We start from the raw sequence: 18,008 nt of genomic DNA, 5'->3' as shown, positions 1-18,008 counted from the left end.
TTGCGGTTACCCAGAAGCCCTCCCCGACGACGGAGTTAATTGGGCGACGATTGTGCCGCTGCCACGACGCTTTTCTTTCTGCTCTGCCGTGATACACGCGCGCAACAGCGCGTTGACCTCCGACGGAAGGACGACCCTGACCGTAGGGGAACAAAGGTCGGCTTGGGTTTCCCCGTATCCTTCGAGAGCCGCAGAAATATCGCCAGCTTCCTTGCGCTCGATGGACCTCTGGCGAGCTATTGTTCCTCGAGGTGAATTGTCGGTAGCGATACAAAATTCAGCTGTGCATTCACTAATGTCTAAACAGGATCAGGTACTTCAGCGTTTTAAGAGCGCAACCGTGCCGCGAGATTGTTTCGAAAGAAAGGATTGAATTTTTGCTCGTCCCTGCTGGGGAATGGCCCGGCGGAAGCGCTCTATTACGGGCCATTGAAATCCTCGATAACGCGAGGCAATAGTCACGTCACGCCGATCAATACTACGCGCCCTTTCATTGATTTGAACGTAATTGCATTTACTTGGGCGTTCTCGCCCAGAAACCTAGTGACATTGACGTTCACCTTCGGGCTATTCATCTATCGCCTACCCCACACCGTTAGCACCCTTGTAAGTGAAGTCAATGAAACTGACCTTTCTCATGTAAATGCGCCGTGATTGGCAGCCCGCTGTCCCGGTCCCACTGTATTAAAGCTTTAAAGATACGCGAGACGCGAACTGCATGCGTAATACGCGTGGAAAAGCTTGGCTTTCGCTCGATATTTTTCAATACCGCTTAGAACTCACGATTTCAACAGTGAACGTCCAGGAAAACGATGCATGTGACTGATGAGATTACTCGATGCGGTTATTCCATCGCGCGGCGTAATTGCACGGCAGCTTTCGATTGTATGTTAATTTGTTTGCGTTTTGAACGGTGTCGAGTTAATGAGTACACGCTTATCTAGCCGCTCTGCGAGTTTGCATCTTTCTTATTATATTCATGGCATCTATGCACTTGTTTGGCGTTAATCCTCTATGTAGCGTTAACTCCGACTTCCGCGTGCGCGTTAATTTTGTTCAACTGTTTAATTTCATTGAGAAGTAATATTAACGCGGCAATTGCACCACTGCGTCCAGCCATGGAATAGCAGTGCGGTTTCCGATACCTTAGATGATCTTAAGAATTTGTATTCTATTTATAACTTAGAACTATAATCCTCTCGTGTCAATTAGTTTAATTCTTTTACGAGCCGGAGGTGCACGCGTTAGGGAGCGCGGACGACGAGTGAAAGCATCGTAAACGGATTTTTCCGCGTATCCTACCAACAAGCAGGAAGCAATTCCAATGAGGAAATCGTTGGTATAATTCTATCGGAAAAATAATAAAGCCAGGCAGGCCAGAAACGGTCGGCCGGTAATCCCACAAAACGCGCGGCCGCTGCATTTCCGTACGTTCCTTAATTACATTACGCATTATTCGCCCGGCGAAATTCAATTTTAATCGGCACGCGGTACGTTAATTATTTAAATTATAAAAGCAAGCATCGCGCATAAAAATGAACGTAACGAGGGCACGGCAAGGGAGCACCTTTTAAGCGACCCGCGTTCATTAAACGGACAGCTTACAGGCCGAAAAAATAAAAATGAAAAAGGAAGGAGATATCAAATAACGATAACGCGAGCGCGGTTCCACGCTATTTCCGTTTCGCACAATGCAATTAATCACAGTTATGCGTGCGTTTGCATAACGATAAGCATCGTGGCGATACAGTTTAGCCGATGGGAAGAGCGCCGCTCGGCCTATTACCGTCGGACACCTGTCCCCTCGATAGCGCAATAAAAAATTCAAGCTCAAGGGGGAAAGAAACTCTCGTTGCTCTGCCTAGAGCGCGCCAGTCCCGGGCTGTTTTCAATTAACGTCATTCAAGACACTCGCGGTGCCTACTTAAAATAAATCGACGCGATTATTTCGGCGCCGTTATTGTTCGCCACTGGATCGAATAAAATTCGCCAAACCGTCCACGGCCGGGCCAGACCGCGGCTGCGCACTCACGCACGGGAGTCGCACACGGGCGTGCGCAGTAGACGGGCCCGTTAATGCCTGCGCGGCACGCAACCGCGCACACGCAACCGGGCACACGGACACCGGTCCGACTGCGCATTGTTCACCGGGGGAGGCGCTCACGCTAATTGCGCATTGTATACCATTGTTGCTCTCAAGCCGGTTAACTCCTATCGACCTGCTATCTTTATATAAAGTAACACAAAACAACGTAATTAATTACCAGTCTTCCAGGCATTGTTAGACGATAAATAACGCGGCGGAGCCCCGCGTCCAATTAAAATATTCAGCAAGACAAACAACAATGGGACGACCCTCGGCCGTGTGCGCTCCGGCTCAGCTTCCCCCTCCTGCGGACGCGGCTTACCCGCTCTTTCTTGCCTGCCTTTTTCCGTCAGCGATCGTGCACGATTCCTCTTGTGCTTGCTAGATAATTGTCGCGTTTACTGGAACGTTCTGTCCGTTGTTCACCGTGGACTATAGTCTCTCTCATTCTTCTCTGGTACCGACGCGGCATGCAGGGTAGGGGAGACCGGGGCTAGATGTGCCAGGGACAGGTTGCTACGAAGCAGTTTAAATTTTTGTCGCTTGGACTGTCACTTTGAAAATGAAGTGACTGATGTGTTTCAACCATTCAGAGTTTTTTTTTGTGTTTTCGGATACTAAGAGTAACTTTTTTCTTTCTACTTCAATCTAATTAAATCTGACTGCGTTTCTAGTATGTATATGTATATTATGTATTTTAGATTGCAAGGGAGTTATTGTAAATTATTAATACTAAGACAATTAGTATTTCATCGGTTTCGCAGCGCCAAGTATTTTGAATAAAATATTTATTCGTATTAAAATATTTATTTGTATAAAAATATATCTGCTTAATATTATGTAATACAAATTTTCTTTGTATAAATAGCCATTGTTATAATTGGCGAAATTTTTTTATATCATTAATTTTGTAAAGCTATTAATTTACGACAATGTTTTTAAATGGTATTCTTTTTTATGGGTTCATTAAAATGTCCGCGATATGTTAGTTGTGTCATCTTAAGCGCAATTGGAAAGCACCTTTATGTACTTGCAGTTCATTTTGATTTCACATTTTTTTTTATTTTGTAATTATTATTATCTTTTATTTTTTGTGATTTATTTGATTTCATGTAGTTGATGTAATTTTTTTACTTTTTTCAATTTTTTTTTATGGGGATCTTTTCTACCGACCAGTCAGATATATATTCAAATTAATTAAATGCAAAGAAATTAATTTGTTAATTTAACCCTTTAATTACCACTTGCCACTGTAGTAGCTTCCCGCTAAATGATTTTTTGGGTACGAAACGCCACTGTAGTGGCTTCCTTCTAAACGATGTATAGATTATTCATAATTCTTTCTTGTATATTTAGTGTAATGGATTCTCACAATCGATAAATTCATTTTTGTGCAAGAAAATGTAATTATATTACTCATAATTAGCCTCTTTTCGTAAAATTTAATCCTGTCAAAACTAGCCCCTACTCGGGGCACGTTGATGCAGCATGCCTGGGCCTTAAAAATATCTTTTTCCAGAATCATGGTTATCGTTTAATCACATGCGATAGCGGTCGTCTGCAGTAGAGGAAAGTGCTTACTTTAAGTGAGAGTCATTAATAGTATTGAATATGGAATGCAAAAAAAATAAAAAACTGAAACTGTCACAACTAGCCCGGGGCTCCTCTACCTCGTAATTTCTTATTTTCACCGAACAATGGCTCCCAGTATTACAAATTTTTTACTGTTCTCCACTGCCCATCTCTCGTCCCATCTCACGAACCCGTTTCCAAACTATCGCAGCGTGAAAATAGTCGCGTGTTAGGTGATTCGTGGTGGGGCATGCAGCCTTGAGCGGCCAATTGATCTTTTACCAGTTACACACGCTACCGCGGAGTGATCGCCACGCGTTTCGCGGAGCACAAGGGGAGAACGGGGCGCGGGCGAAACCGATCCCGGCCGATAGAAGAGATCGTTACGCGTGACTCGTAGAAAGCAATCGAACGACCATTGTGTCCTCAATGGATACAAGTGGAACGGTAGAACGGAGCCGGCGACCGTAATTTAGATTGCTGGGAACATCGAGACCTATTGAATGGCGCACCGGGCGCATAGAAGGACCGCGTATCGGCGCGGACCAGCGCGGGCGGAAGTGCGCCCTGGAAGGGACAGGCGGCGACGGTATTGTTGGTCGATCTCGAGGTATTTAATAATAATCGAGCGTCACGTACCGCGAGCAGCCGACTCCAGGCGGACTCGCGGACTTTTCCGGCGTCCGCGCGGCTATTTCTCGCGCTCGTTTGCGCGACGCCTAGACGTCTTGATTACAGGTTGCCCGCCGGTTCCCACTTTCTAATGCAACGTATCGCCGCGGCGCTTTTTTTCCCTTCGTTTTGGGCCCGCGAGTGAAACTCGAATCAACTCGGGGCCCCGATAAGCCGATGGCAGTCGGGTAAATACGGCGGCGATCGTCGCGCTTGCGTAAGCGAAGGCTGTGCTCTTATTTTGACAGACGGTACGCTGCCAGCCACGGCGATTTCGAATACAAATATCTTCCGCGCCTTCCGGCTACCGTGACGCGGCACGGATACGTTTCCACTCGCTTTTATCCCGGCCGAGCAGGTAGCACCTGTCTCTCGAGACCGATGCTGATATTTCATAACGTGCCTGGTGACTGATGACTCGATGGAACGCGGCACGCCGGAAATCGTGGTCTGCCTCGCAGGGAACGGAGACGGCGCTCGGAGTTTATAGAGTCTCCAGTTGTACGCGTCATGCAGGGCTGTCTGGATTCTTGAGGGGTTTAGAATAATCGCGTGTTTATGTCATCGGGTTTCGTTAACCGAACACGAATTTCTCCGCGAGATCGTTCACTCAGCCTTCCTGTTAGTAATTAGAATCAGACTCTTCCATAACCGCCGAGGTTGCGGATCTACCTATACTCTAGAAGTCAAGGCTTTCGCAATGAACAAGAACACTGCGCGCAGATGGAAGTCTCTGCCAAGCAGACGCCTCGAGGGATGAGCATCCACTTGAAAGTTATTTGAAGGAACAGAGTGGCTGCGCGCTGTTTGTTATGCCCGTCGATCAACAATGACAAATCACAGACAGGAGGAGAAGGATGTTCGCGCGAGCGGGAGGAACGGAGCGCTCTGTAACCGGACCTAATAGCCGGCTAATCCGCTCCAGCGACAGTGAGAATGTAATTCGGAGCAAGACTAGAATTCCTCGCGGTGCAACATCGGCATTAGCATACCGAGCAGGCATAGCCGAACGGCAGGGAGCGATCGGTGGCGCGGGGGCTGCCTCGATCGCGCAATTTTCGCTTATCGGAAACAGACAGACGCGGACGGCCGGAGTAATTGCTGGCAATCGTTCACGCGGACGCGCGCCAATTCGTTTTCTCGGGTAACTGGTTGGAAGGGAGCGGTTTCCACTGCAACGCGAACGGAGTTTCGTAGCCTGCTCGTCCGTTCTCGCGTTCCCGGCCGGGGCGACTTATCAGCAAGAAATTGCCTTCGAGAAAACAAGACGCTGCATTCTCGCACGCTCTAACGACGAGGAGTATCTTCCAGAGGCGAGCATCGTTTTCCTCCTCTCCGACCGCGATCCTTCGTCCCGGGAGGAGCGGCGATGCTGGACGCGCGTAGATACACGTACGTCCATTATTACACATTAGAAGAAGCTGAGGCACTCACGGTTACCCGGGGATAATGTAAATCCGCTCGGCTGTCGAGCATTGTAACACGCTGCGGCGCTCCGACTAGCGCGTGCACGGCTGTGGGCATGCTCGGGCTCGCGCAGACCACCATCGCCATTAGTTTCAGTTCAGATCATTCAGTTCGCGAAGTTGAAATCCGAAGATTGGATTAATTTTTGAAGTAGAGGGGGCTCGAATCTGAAAAGTAGCAATGAAGTCATCACGCCCGTGGCACGAACTCCTCTCTCCGCCCCGAAGGATCATGGAGGCTTCGAACACGGCGGTTACCCATCGCAAGCTCTACGCGCCGTATAATGCAAGCCTCTTCTTCATCTCCCGTCTACTCGCCCCTCGAACACCGCCGGCTCCCTGTCCGCCCGTTCCCTACGCTCTTCGCCTTCTTCCTCCTAAGTCCCTTCTTTCCATCCTTTCTTCCGCCTGTTCTTCTTACCGCCCCTCTCCTCCATCCTGGTTTCACTCGATTTCTTCTTCCCTACATCTTCGTGGTCGTCGTTCCCCCCTATCTCTCTCTCTCTCTCTCTCTCTCTATCCCTGAGCCGTGTCTCTACCGTTCGTCTCAGCGGCCCAGCCGCGTTATTTATTGCCAGCAGCCAACGGCCGCGAAACTTAAAGCCCGTACACGCGTGTACACTTTCTGCGTGTATGGTTTTTACACCGTGCATTACAATGCGCGCGCATGTACGCATTATACTGTCCGGGTGATTCATTACCGGCCGATCCTCCCGGGCCGCTTAAGAAAATACGGAAACTATAATTGCGCGAGACTTATGATGCCCTCTCGCCGCGGCTACACCACGGCCCGCTCGCGGCTCCGCGCGCCAGAGGTTGCGAGGGCCCCGCTTCCTATGGGCCCGGCGCGAGCGTTTATGATCGTCGTAGAAACTTCGCGAGATCATATCGTCGGATCTCTTCATCCGCTGCGGGGCCTCGCTGGGCCATGCTGCTTCCATTGAGTCGTCCATTGTCGTTGATCGTGACAGTGCGTAATTGTCGGTGTTTTATTGGAGGCTGTAAAGTAATCAGTCGGCTGGAATGTTCAGTATTTAATCCGGCCCACGCGATAGTGTGCGTACAGGGGCCTGCTGCACGGCGAGCGGCGAGTTTCATACCGAAACTTCCCTCCGCGCCACGATACTCGTTTAGACGGGAAACGGTGATTATAGATAAATGCGAGCTTAATGGCCGCAATAATTGCGGTTAAACGCAGCCTGTTATTAACGGCGAGAACGTATTTCGGGCGACAGAAAGGAACGATGCTGATCCTACGGCTGATGGGAGACGCATCGCCCTTTTTTCTTCTCGAGGATAGGTTCTTTTTCGTTTCTCCTGGGAAACGGGGGATGTACAGTTCACGGTTGAAACTGGATAAGCGGAATCCTCGGCCACGGAGTTTTTAATGTTGCAAGAGATGAATCGAAAGGTATAAGAAACGATCTCTGCTTCTGTTTCAATAGTATCTCGTGCGATCGACAAGAAATAGGTAGAGCGTATGATCGTTAGGCCGATACAATATCCGGGGCCTTAGTTACTCCCTAATGAAGCAGATCCTAGTGCTTGCGAAACGTCCACGTGCAGTCCGCGCAGCCCTCGAGCCTTTCCCTTCAGCACGTCCTTGCTTTACGCAATCTTTCATCCGTCTGTTCACTGTTTCCCAAAGGAAGTCAGTTTAAAATCCACGCGAGAAACTTGAAAAAATGATTTAATCTTGGGAGAGGGGGGAGCTTAGTGTTCCTTCTCGAGAAATTTTATAAATGCTTATTTCTTATTTCTCAAGAAATACTATTTTTCTCGAGAAACTTAAGTCTACGGAAATTATTATAAATCTCATTTATTTTCGGAATTGAATTTTTAGTTAGTTGAATTTGTATATTACTAGTTATAATCGCGAACGTATACATACATCTACAATTTATAATAAATCATATTAGTAGCGTTAGAACCTATATGAATTACAATAGAAAATCTCAGTTGAGAAGATTCGACATTATTGACTGGTGAAGGTGCTCTTAAATTCTTATTTAACAATTTAGAAAAATGGTATACCCACTGAATTAAGTAATGAGTTTCTTGTGGCTATTAAAGAAGAAATATCGAAAAGAAGAGAAAAAACTATTGTATCCCTTATAAAATTGTTGCATAGGTAATGGGGAATCTCTTCAAAACGATTCAAAAGACGCATTTGTCATTTAATATCCACGACAGATATGTATATAACGCCAAAACAATTTTTAAGTAGCTAGACTTTTCAGAAAATATAACAGTAACCATGATTCTCCTGAAAATAGTGGAAAATTTACGGGTCCTCAAAATGAAGAATTACCATTCAGAAAACAATTAGAGATAGCAATCGCAGAGAGCCTCCAAGAAATTAGTATCAACCAAGAAGACGATAAATTCTGGACTCTAACAAAGGAATTTCATATTTTTGAGTCCACTTGAAGGACACCCATTTTACCATAACTTTTGGATATGCTACATACATAGAATTAAGTCAACATCCACTCAAAACGAAAGAAAGTTTTCTACAGCTACAGATTTTATCACAGAAAAAAAGAAACATGAAAAATTATTTTAAAATAAGAAAGTAATGTTTCACTTTGCACAAATTTTGTATTAAATAAATAAATACATAAATTATATTTAATATATGTTTTTCATTTATACAAGGTTTGTGCAAATAATTAGACAGGAATGAACAATTAGTTAAAGGTTTCTTGTGCTTTTGTTAAATATTATCAACATTATTCCAAAAATATACATTTTCTAATATTTTTTTCAATTTCTCGAGAATTCTTGAGAATTCTATGATCTGATTTCTGATTTCTCGAGAAACAAAAAATATCGAGAAATCAGGAACACTAGGAGAGTTGGAGGGATAAAAATATTCTTATCGCAAATTTTAGTTGCAAAAAGGTGTGAACAACTAGCGTCAGCGGTAAGTCCGGCCGAAATCGTAGACGTGGAAAAAGATGCGCGAACTAAGTAGTTTGAGAAAAAAAGGGGGACGGCCACTTGCACACGTCCGAGTCACGCGTCCTTGCAGAAAAACACGGAGGCCGTGTACACGTCGCGAAAACGGAGGGACCCGAGGCTTGAGGTGCGTTGTTCTTTTTCCGTCGGTGCTCACTGGCCGAAGGCAAAAAAGTGTAAACAACTACTGTGAGATAAGGACGGGCGAAGACTTAGGCGCGTACAAAAAAGACGAAGCGATAGACACGCGCAGAGAAGGCGAGCTAAGCTTTACGTGCGTGCAAAAAGGACAAGCTGTCCGCGCGGACTAGAAAAAACAAGCTATCAGGTTTCTTATTGGTCTCCGATGGCCGAGGGCAACAGTGTTTGGACAAGTAGCTGCGAAAAGAGGACAATGGAATAATTGCGGGCGAGGATAGCTAGCGATGCTTTACGCACGTGCGAAAAGGACGAAGAAAAGTGTTCGCGTCGAGTAGAAGAAGCAGAGGATCAGGATTCATGAGAGTATGGGCAATTAACTTAGAAGAAAAAGGGTTGGTGTTTTGGATGCGCGAAAAAAAACGAGTTATCCAGTTCGCGTGGATTAGTGATCGGGGATAGTCCCCGGCAAGCGTGATCCTCTGGTTTTCGGTGACAGGGAGCCAAAGTGTACGAACAGTGAGTTCTTGAAGGAACGATAGTGTTTTAACTTTTACAGGGCCGGGATTTTTTTACTGAAATTGTAAATTTTATTTACTTAAAATTGATGCATACATACTATAGTGGCCAGCCCGAGCCTCTACAGGTTAAGTGCAGTCTTAAAAGATTGCAAGAAGGACAAGCGAAGTTATCCGCGCGGATTAGAAAAACGGAGAAACCTGGCTCGAGGCGTGGCGGCCTCTTCCCTGTTCGGTACAAGTCCTGCAGCTCCGTGGTCGCGTGGAATTGCCCTATTAAACCAATTAATGGCTAATTAAACCATTAAGGTGACAATTTCTCCCCCAACTCCCTTTCGATGGACGTGCGTCCGGGCACGGTAGCGGACTTGCCGAGGGTCCCGAGGCACTACTGCCCACGGAGGCGGCGCAACTTCATCCAGGCACGATCTAGCCCCCGGATAAGTTGGAGCAGATCTCTCCGGTCTGTTGCGTGTCCGTAGATACGCACACGTCCGCACGCACCGTATCTGCCCGGGCTGTCTATCCGATTCTTTCTTTCACTACGCCTCTGCCCACCTCGTTCTCTGTCCTGGCCGTCTGGCCGAGGCATCAGCATTGCAGTCAGGTGCCGCTACTTGCACAACCCGGTGGATTCCATCTCGGGAGCCGGATGGAGGAGATCGAGCGGCGGGCACGCGGCGTTGTGCCTCGACGAGCCGTGCACCGAGCTAGCGGAGCGGTTTCTATTTTCTGCCAGCCCGGTATCCGCGACCGATTTCATCGGGACGGCCTTCTAGCCCATGTCGATTTATAGTATCACGGCCCATTAGAAATAAATGTTGGGCCAGTAGCCCGACTCTGCACCGCGCACAGCAGTTTTTCCAGTAGTCCAGCGATCCACGGCGCTTGACAGCTTCGGCTGCCGACCGACAGCCTCTCCTTACACGCGTGCCATTTAGGCTGCTTTATTGTGTGCGAAACTATCAAGCACGATCCAACACAGCGAGCCGCCTGGATCACCGCTTCTCTCGTAGATATGAACCACGGCGTGGGCTACAGAATCAGAATCTTTGGCTCCTCCAACGTCTTTGAACCAGCTCCAGCTTGCATCCTGGCGTCCAGTCGCTCGCGAGTATTGACAAATACGTCGCCAGTGAGTTTCATTACGGAGCGACGAAGACATGAACGAACTGGCTGTCTTTCCCCCCGGCGTGGTTTCTCGTTTCTTCCTTTCTTTTTCACCGGGTGTTTTCGCTGCGCCGCGAGATAACGCTCCCGACGAGGCTGCTTACGGCGCAGGTATTAATCTTACGCAATTCATCTCGCTCAGCTTGGCCGGCTTATTAATCGTAATAACGACAGCGCGATTCACTTTTCCGTGAGATTCCAGTCCATGCCACCGTACCGTAAAGAAATGTCAGCCTCCTCCTTCCCTCGATCCTCTTCTCTCTTTTTTTCTTTTTTGATTTCGCTCCGCTCCTGCCCGCCTCTCCTCGATCCTTCTCCCTGCGAGCCTCGTAACGCTCGGCGTCCGTATAAATTCCCGCTGTAATTTAGATAATTTACCTGACTGGTAATAAACTAATGTAGAGAAAAAGAGCATCGCGGGCGAGCATTCCTCGAAGTTGTATAATGAAAAAGGGAGGCGGAGGACGGAGAGCGAGGATAAATAGATAAGTGGGATGAATGGGGATGGAGAGAGGAGCAGAAAGCTGCGTGGAAGAGGAGAGTGGCGCGGAAAGGAGGGAAAGGGGGATGGAAAACTATACGATCATCGTAAAATGGGATTTCTTATTACCGCGCTTCTCGTCAACAAATTCTCGTTAATTCCGCGGAAACTGTATCGAACCACCGAACCAATAAACGATAACGAAATAACACGGGCATTACGATTTCCCGTTACTCACCTTTCAAACGAACCTATCCAGATATCGCGACTCTCCTCGGCTTCCACGAACCAGCGTTTTATTCTAAACGCTCGCTCGCGCACCCTAAAGGGAAAAACGTTTCGTCAGAGAACCGTCAGAAATGTTTCCTTGTTTCGTGGTGACTGCTGACGAAACATAGACACCGAGAACACTGTATGCAAATTAGCGAGGTATTCGCTTCGTTCGAACACTCATCGGAGTAGATTCTGTCCATTCCCGGTGCGGCACTTTCCTGGCTGAAACTGGTCGGAAGAAAAATGCAGGAGAGACGCGGAGAGGATGTAAAAGGTGGACGGGGAGCGTAGAAGAAAATCGCTCTTAATCCGCTGAAATTAGCGGCGAGCGCTGCGCAACGCGTTCCGTGGCTTCTCGTTTTGTCGCTTATCAGAGGAATGCGTTCGTAATAAGGAATATGCATGAGGCAAGCGCGTGCTATGAAAAATAAATGATCGCTGGCTGACCGTTGCGCCTTGGCGAGCGGGGCAGCGCGGTTGATAGAACGGCTCGTGTTGTTCTGTTAGTTGTCTGCGACCGGCTGACAGTAATATTCAAGTGGCCATAGGAAACCGGTGCTTTCCTATTTTCCTTCGTGCCACTTCAAAAGACCAGGCGCGGAGTGGCTGGAGCGAGCACGCTCGGCCATGTGGCGATCTTACCGCAACAATTCTCTTAAAACTGGCCGGTTTACGTTCACAAGCAGCCCAGCGCCGGTTCCAAAGGGGCGGCGATTGATTGATATCCATTCCGTGGCTGCCTTCACCCCGCGGGTTTTAAACGTAGACAACATCTTTGTAACACACTGCCACTGCTGGAAGAGGGGATCTGGAGAGTCGAGATGTGCCGTGAATTCGCGCGACGAGTGATGCACTCCAAGCATAGTTTCTCCCTCTCTTTCAGGCCCCTGTACCTCGCACAAACGGCGCAAACACTGGCGCGCGTAAAGACTTCCGTCTCGCTTCTTTCTCGCCCATCTGGCCCGAGCCGACACGGATTCTTCGTGGGCCCGCGAGCGCCAGGGAAAGTTCCAAACGAATTCTTCTAATCGGGTCAGACATCTTCCAGATGATGGTTTTACTATCTCGAGAGACGTGGAACCGTGAGGGGAGCGTAGAAGATGTTTCGTAAGCGTCGTTCCTAGACCTTTGTTCCCGAAATACTCGGGGGAGGCAGGGAAGAGCAACCTCTCAGAGTACTCGAACAATGTAAACAGCTTCCACACGAAGAATTCCAAACCGCAATCTTCCACTGTTGCGTAGGTTGCAATAACCTCCGTCACACGCTGACTTAATCTTGCGTGATGAGTGTGAAGCATATGCACGGTGAGAGCCCCAGCTGAAGACGCTAGCCTGCATCGGCTCAAGTAGCGCAATTGCTATCTTTCTAACTCGATAGAGAAACTTTCCTAATCCCGCTTTCCTTCAGTTCTCGCTCTTAATTGTTCTCTACTTTGAAACATCACGGGCGAACGCATTCAGGGGCGGGTTTTGAGTTTTGGCGCCCCTAGTCTAACAAGCGCCTGCCGCCCTTCGCGTGAAATATCATCAAATATTTTAATTTATAAAAGTTGAGACAATTTTAAAATTAATTAAATATTGCAACTCACGTAGGGGAAAGTGGGGCATAACCGGGTGCCTAATGTATTTTTCCTGCTAGCAAAAAGTCAGACGGCAAAATAAACTTCGGACACCGCTAGAAATCTTAATTGGACCTTACAGAATCGGAAAATGAGAGTTCTTATTTGAAAAAAATTATTTGGCTCACAGGAAAACAAGGTTTCTCGGAAGTATGCAAGTACCCGGTTTTATCCTATATGTGTGGGTAATATCGGGTGCCTATTAAGAAACGCATAAAATATGATATAATTATAAAACCATTATTACTATTATTTTAGAAACCATAAAGAAAGATATTTTAACAAATATTAATTTGTACATAAATTTATTTTAATTTATCTAGTGCACAAAAATCAAAAATAGAGATCTCATCGCCCTCCTCAATATTTGTGCAAATTTCATGAGCCCATCCGCGATCTATACGTATAATCAAGATTACTATTGGATTTTCTAAAGATTAGGAATCAGCTTCTATAAGACATTTACGTCATACATAGAAAGTATGGGTACCCGATTTTGCCCCATCCTGAAATACCCAGTTTTGCCCCAAATGAAGTGATTTACTAAACATTAAATATTTACACTTCAACGTGCGATAAAGAGCCGAGTAAAACGTAAAAATACTGTGTAAAGACTACAGAATACAATGCAGTACTTACCGTAAAAGATTCTTTAAATCCAAGTGGTATAAAAAAAAAGCAATTCACCAACGCAACACTGAAACTTTTCAACTCGAAATTTTTAAACTTCTCTGAACGAAAAACTACGACGATCTTTGCGCTGCGATTGATCTCTTACCGTCGCGAGGTCCACCCGAATGTAACACCATACGTTGGTTGCATATCTCAGCTCTTGCCTTAGAAAAACAATGATACCCGGTTTTGCCCCACTTTCCCCAATGAGTTATTGCTAATTCGCTATATGAAAAGAAAGTGAATTGTTTTTAAAGTTGCCTCAAGCCTCTATTTTAAACCTTTTCCTATTTCTTTCGCCCAAAATTTTCCGGTCCCCAAAATTTGCCGCCCTAGGCCACAGCCAACTTGGCCAATACAGAAATCCGCCCCTGTAAGTACTTAATCAAATCGCAGATTTATCTTTGCCACCACTTGCGTGTTCTTTCCACTTGCTCCTTTACGTACATATGTCATAGAGCTTTGAAGCCCGGATTACCGGAGAACAATATATCAGCGCGAGTCCGCGCGACGGCGAGTCCAGAAGGGGTTCATTAAATCCAGCGAACAGGGAAAAAATCCGTAATTGATTCGCGCGTATCGCATGATTCGCATGATTTACGCTCGTCCACTGGGGATGCATCGAATACCTTCGCGCCGCCTATCAAATCGACGCGACTAAACGCTCGCGGCTCGGTAATCTCTGTCGCGTCTACGAATACCATTATCGTTTGAAAAAAGTTTCGTTCTTTCTATCGCGCGGAACGTGTTCCATCGGGCCCGGTGCAGCCAGCGTACAAGGGGATTCACATGCAGCGAAGCGGTGTTGCATCACCGGACCCGCCACGACCTTATACGTTTCTTTGCTTCCAGTGGCTTCCTACATCTCGTGATAACGTGCTTATAAGGCTCGATCTTCGAGAAACCTGGTCGCCGAGTCCTCCGGGCCGGTTCGCGAGCGTATCCACCGTAAGACGTTTGCTTTCCAGGATTGCTACAATTGTAACTTCCGATTTCTTTGGGCGAAGGTATTATGGAAACTCGCCGGAGCGGCTGGCGAGCCAGCCAGCCTACTTTGTCGCGTGCTTTTGTAAAAGTAAACGCGGATGCACCTGCCGCTGCGCCGAGCTTAACCGTAAACGCAGACTCAAACTATGGTCGAGCTGGAATTCCAGGCGGGAGGGAACAGTGTCGTATTGTGATCAGTCTGAATGGGTGTAAAGAATGGCTTATAGACGCGAAGCACGAGTAGCAATCGCGACAATAGAGACGCAAAAGGAATCACGGCGACGGGTTTCCCCAAAGAGAATAGCGGAGTTATAAGATGAAGGACTCGCTCCGGGTCCTGCGAGACTGCCTTTCAGCGGTAGAGTCTTTCCACTGTCAAGGAGTCGGGTAAGTGAGCGCGAAGGATATCTGGCAGACACATTTCTACGGTCGGCAGTAAAGCTGGCTAACAGTGGCGCACCAGAGTAAATGTTATAACAAACACGGTGGGCAGAGACCGCGACGCCCCGCTATTTAACATTATTTAGTTTGCTTTGTGGACGTTTAAACAGTGCCTGCCTACTTTTTGTACGGATATTTGATGTGCCTCCGCCGACGGCCTCGAACCCTGCGTGTATATATACACGAGGATCCCGTGTTTGTTTTCTAGGAGGCACTGTTGAAGCAAGGATGGCCAAATCGTTCTGTGCGCGCGCGTCCGAGCGTATACGCGACATTGCTGCCTCCAGATTCTTGGAAAATCTGAACGTGTTCCAGGATTTTTTGATGATTCTTGCATCTTGTGGCTATTGATTGTAATATGTACTTAATATGCTTCGATTATTCTGTAAGATAGGTCGTTTCTGCTTTGAAAAGTGTGACAAGGCAAGAAACGCTTTTGTGGGGTAGTATTATTCAGCAACTTCAGATTCGGTTTCCTCCACATTAAAGTCAAAATGTAAATTGTCATAAAAATTCGAACAATCTGCTGAAATGAGATGCATCATTTCTCGTTCATTTTTAAGTTTTACATCTGATACAGGTTTGCTGCAAAATAAGTATAAGCCTAGAATGGAACTAAGGTAGTTTTAATAATTGTATCTATAATGTAAGAGTTGCGAATTTTTGGAAAAATTAAAGTCACAAAATTATGGGTTCCATACTGTATTTAATTATTTTTTTCGATTTTGAGAGTTGGTAAGGGTGCAAAGCAGGGTTCAAGGTTGTAGAAAACTGGTCACCCAACGAAGTTAAGAGGACCGTAACGAACTAAACGATTTTACAGATTTTTAAGTGATGGGGAGACCGGGGTTGTTGATACGGACGAATTATCTCGGCACTGTATATATGAAGCTCTTTGTGTGCGAGATATCTGAAGCTTGTTGTTCAATTATTTACTACGATCTAGCGTACGTCTGTGTACCTTAACGTTTAGCAATCCACTTTTAACTGTTTTCGTTTCTATAGAGAAAAAGTAAATAGTTGTGTTCACTTTCCAATCCGTCTTGAGAGGGAATAGGGAATTTTATCACTCAAATTAATTGCGCATCACATTGAGCCCTTTGAAGGTAAGGTAATTACGTTTTGATATTTTGTTTATATGCTCTACATTTTTTAATGGAGATGTTTGTACATAATAACTTCCTGTGGGGTAAGTTGATACGTTTTCTCTGGGGCATGTTGATACGGTGTATCAATTTTCCCCGACTAATTTTAATTGGATATTTCCTTTCAATTCTAGGAAAATGGTAAGAAATTATGTCAGAAAAACGAATCGCGGCAAAGTACCCCAAAATATTTTTCAAAAAGCGTGCGTCGGTGTAGAAAAGGAGTCAATGTCGTTACGTCAAAGCGCGAGAATATACGGAATAGATTAAATGGCTTTATTAAGATACATTAATAAAAAGAAGCCAGCACCTCATGTTCAAGTGGGACATTCCAGACATCCATCCTTTACTCATTAAACGGATATTTTACAGTTGTATCAACATGCCCCAGAGCAGTATCAACTTGCACCGCACACATTTTACCTTCGTCCAAATAATATTTTTTCATTCATTTTGTATGTGTTTTCTCAACTTTTCATTTACTATATATTAAAGAGGAAGGACCAAAGTATATTTCAGCATATTTGTTATTAAGTAATTAATTGAAAAAAAAAATGAAAAAAATTGAAAACTGAAAAACGTATCAACTTGCCCCGGTCTCCCTACCTGGCAAGTGTCCGTGCACTGCACCCGAGAAACTTCACCACAACCCCAGAACAATACGCTCGAGGAACGCGAAGCACTCGAAAACCGCGACTCATCGTGGCCGCTGCCTGGGAAAGCAGCGGTTCTTCCGATTTCGAACGATAGCGATATATTTTTCTCCCGATGTAAAGAACGTCCCGGCGCGGCCACGAAGATTTACACGCGTATTAAATTACACGCGACTTCGTGACACGCAAAGGAGCCTTTTCTGGGTGGAGCGCCACGACGAAGGCGTGTTTCGTGTAAGAGGCCCGCGACTCGTTGTCCCGCGCATAGAAATCAAGATAGAAAGCTCGTATACCTGGACGACACAGGAGACAAATGGTTGTGACGTACGGCGCGGATTCTCGCTCTCTCGCGCGGCCTACCGCTTAAATCACACCACGGAATATTTACGATACGGCGTATCACGTTTCAATATATCTTATTGTAGTCGTGGCCCGCATCCCCCACGGTAATGAAAACGTGTTTATGTAACGCAACGCACACCGGCCACGTCATATTCCCTTCCCCCGAGATGCTGCATTTCCGCCGGACCGCTGCCAGCAGAATTAACGGTAAATCAAGCGTAACGGTAAATTTATTAATCGATACCGTGCCCCCGTAATGAGCCAGCAGTATTTGTTCCCACCTAATAATACCGGATCTAATACAGCAAACGCGCGGTTAACTTGATTAGAGGCAATACGCGTTGATCGAGCGCAGCGGCGTAATTTTCGCGACATTATTGGCGAGCGGTCGAACCTTCGTTAGTACAGAAGGGAAAAAGACGATCGTTGCGAAAGGGATACGGTATCGAAGCTGGTGTAACGTTGGAGCCGAGCAAGAGACTTTCAAACATTTCCAGAGACCTCCCAAGACCGATATTGTTACCACATTGTTACTAATTTACTCAACTGACCTTTCCTAATCCTTCATTTTTCAGCGCCTCTTACACCCCCAATTTAGGATCCCGATGATCGAAAACAGGCGGCCGTGCTCGTTACGCGCGGAAAGTCTCGCGGGAAAGGAGGCGACGTCTTCCGAATCGGTGGAGTTGAAAAGGCGGCAAGAAAGCAGTAGCCGAGCTCGCGTCATTGGTCTGTTACAAGGTTCGTTACGCGGCGCTACCGTAACGGGGGGGCTCGCGAGCCCATTTTCGCGTTACGCAAAGCCTCATTAG

This window comes from Andrena cerasifolii, chromosome 3, assembly GCF_050908995.1.
Source record: "Andrena cerasifolii isolate SP2316 chromosome 3, iyAndCera1_principal, whole genome shotgun sequence".
In the NCBI taxonomy this organism is placed as follows: Eukaryota; Metazoa; Arthropoda; class Insecta; order Hymenoptera; family Andrenidae; genus Andrena; species Andrena cerasifolii.
This window is presented reverse-complemented; position numbering follows the sequence as displayed.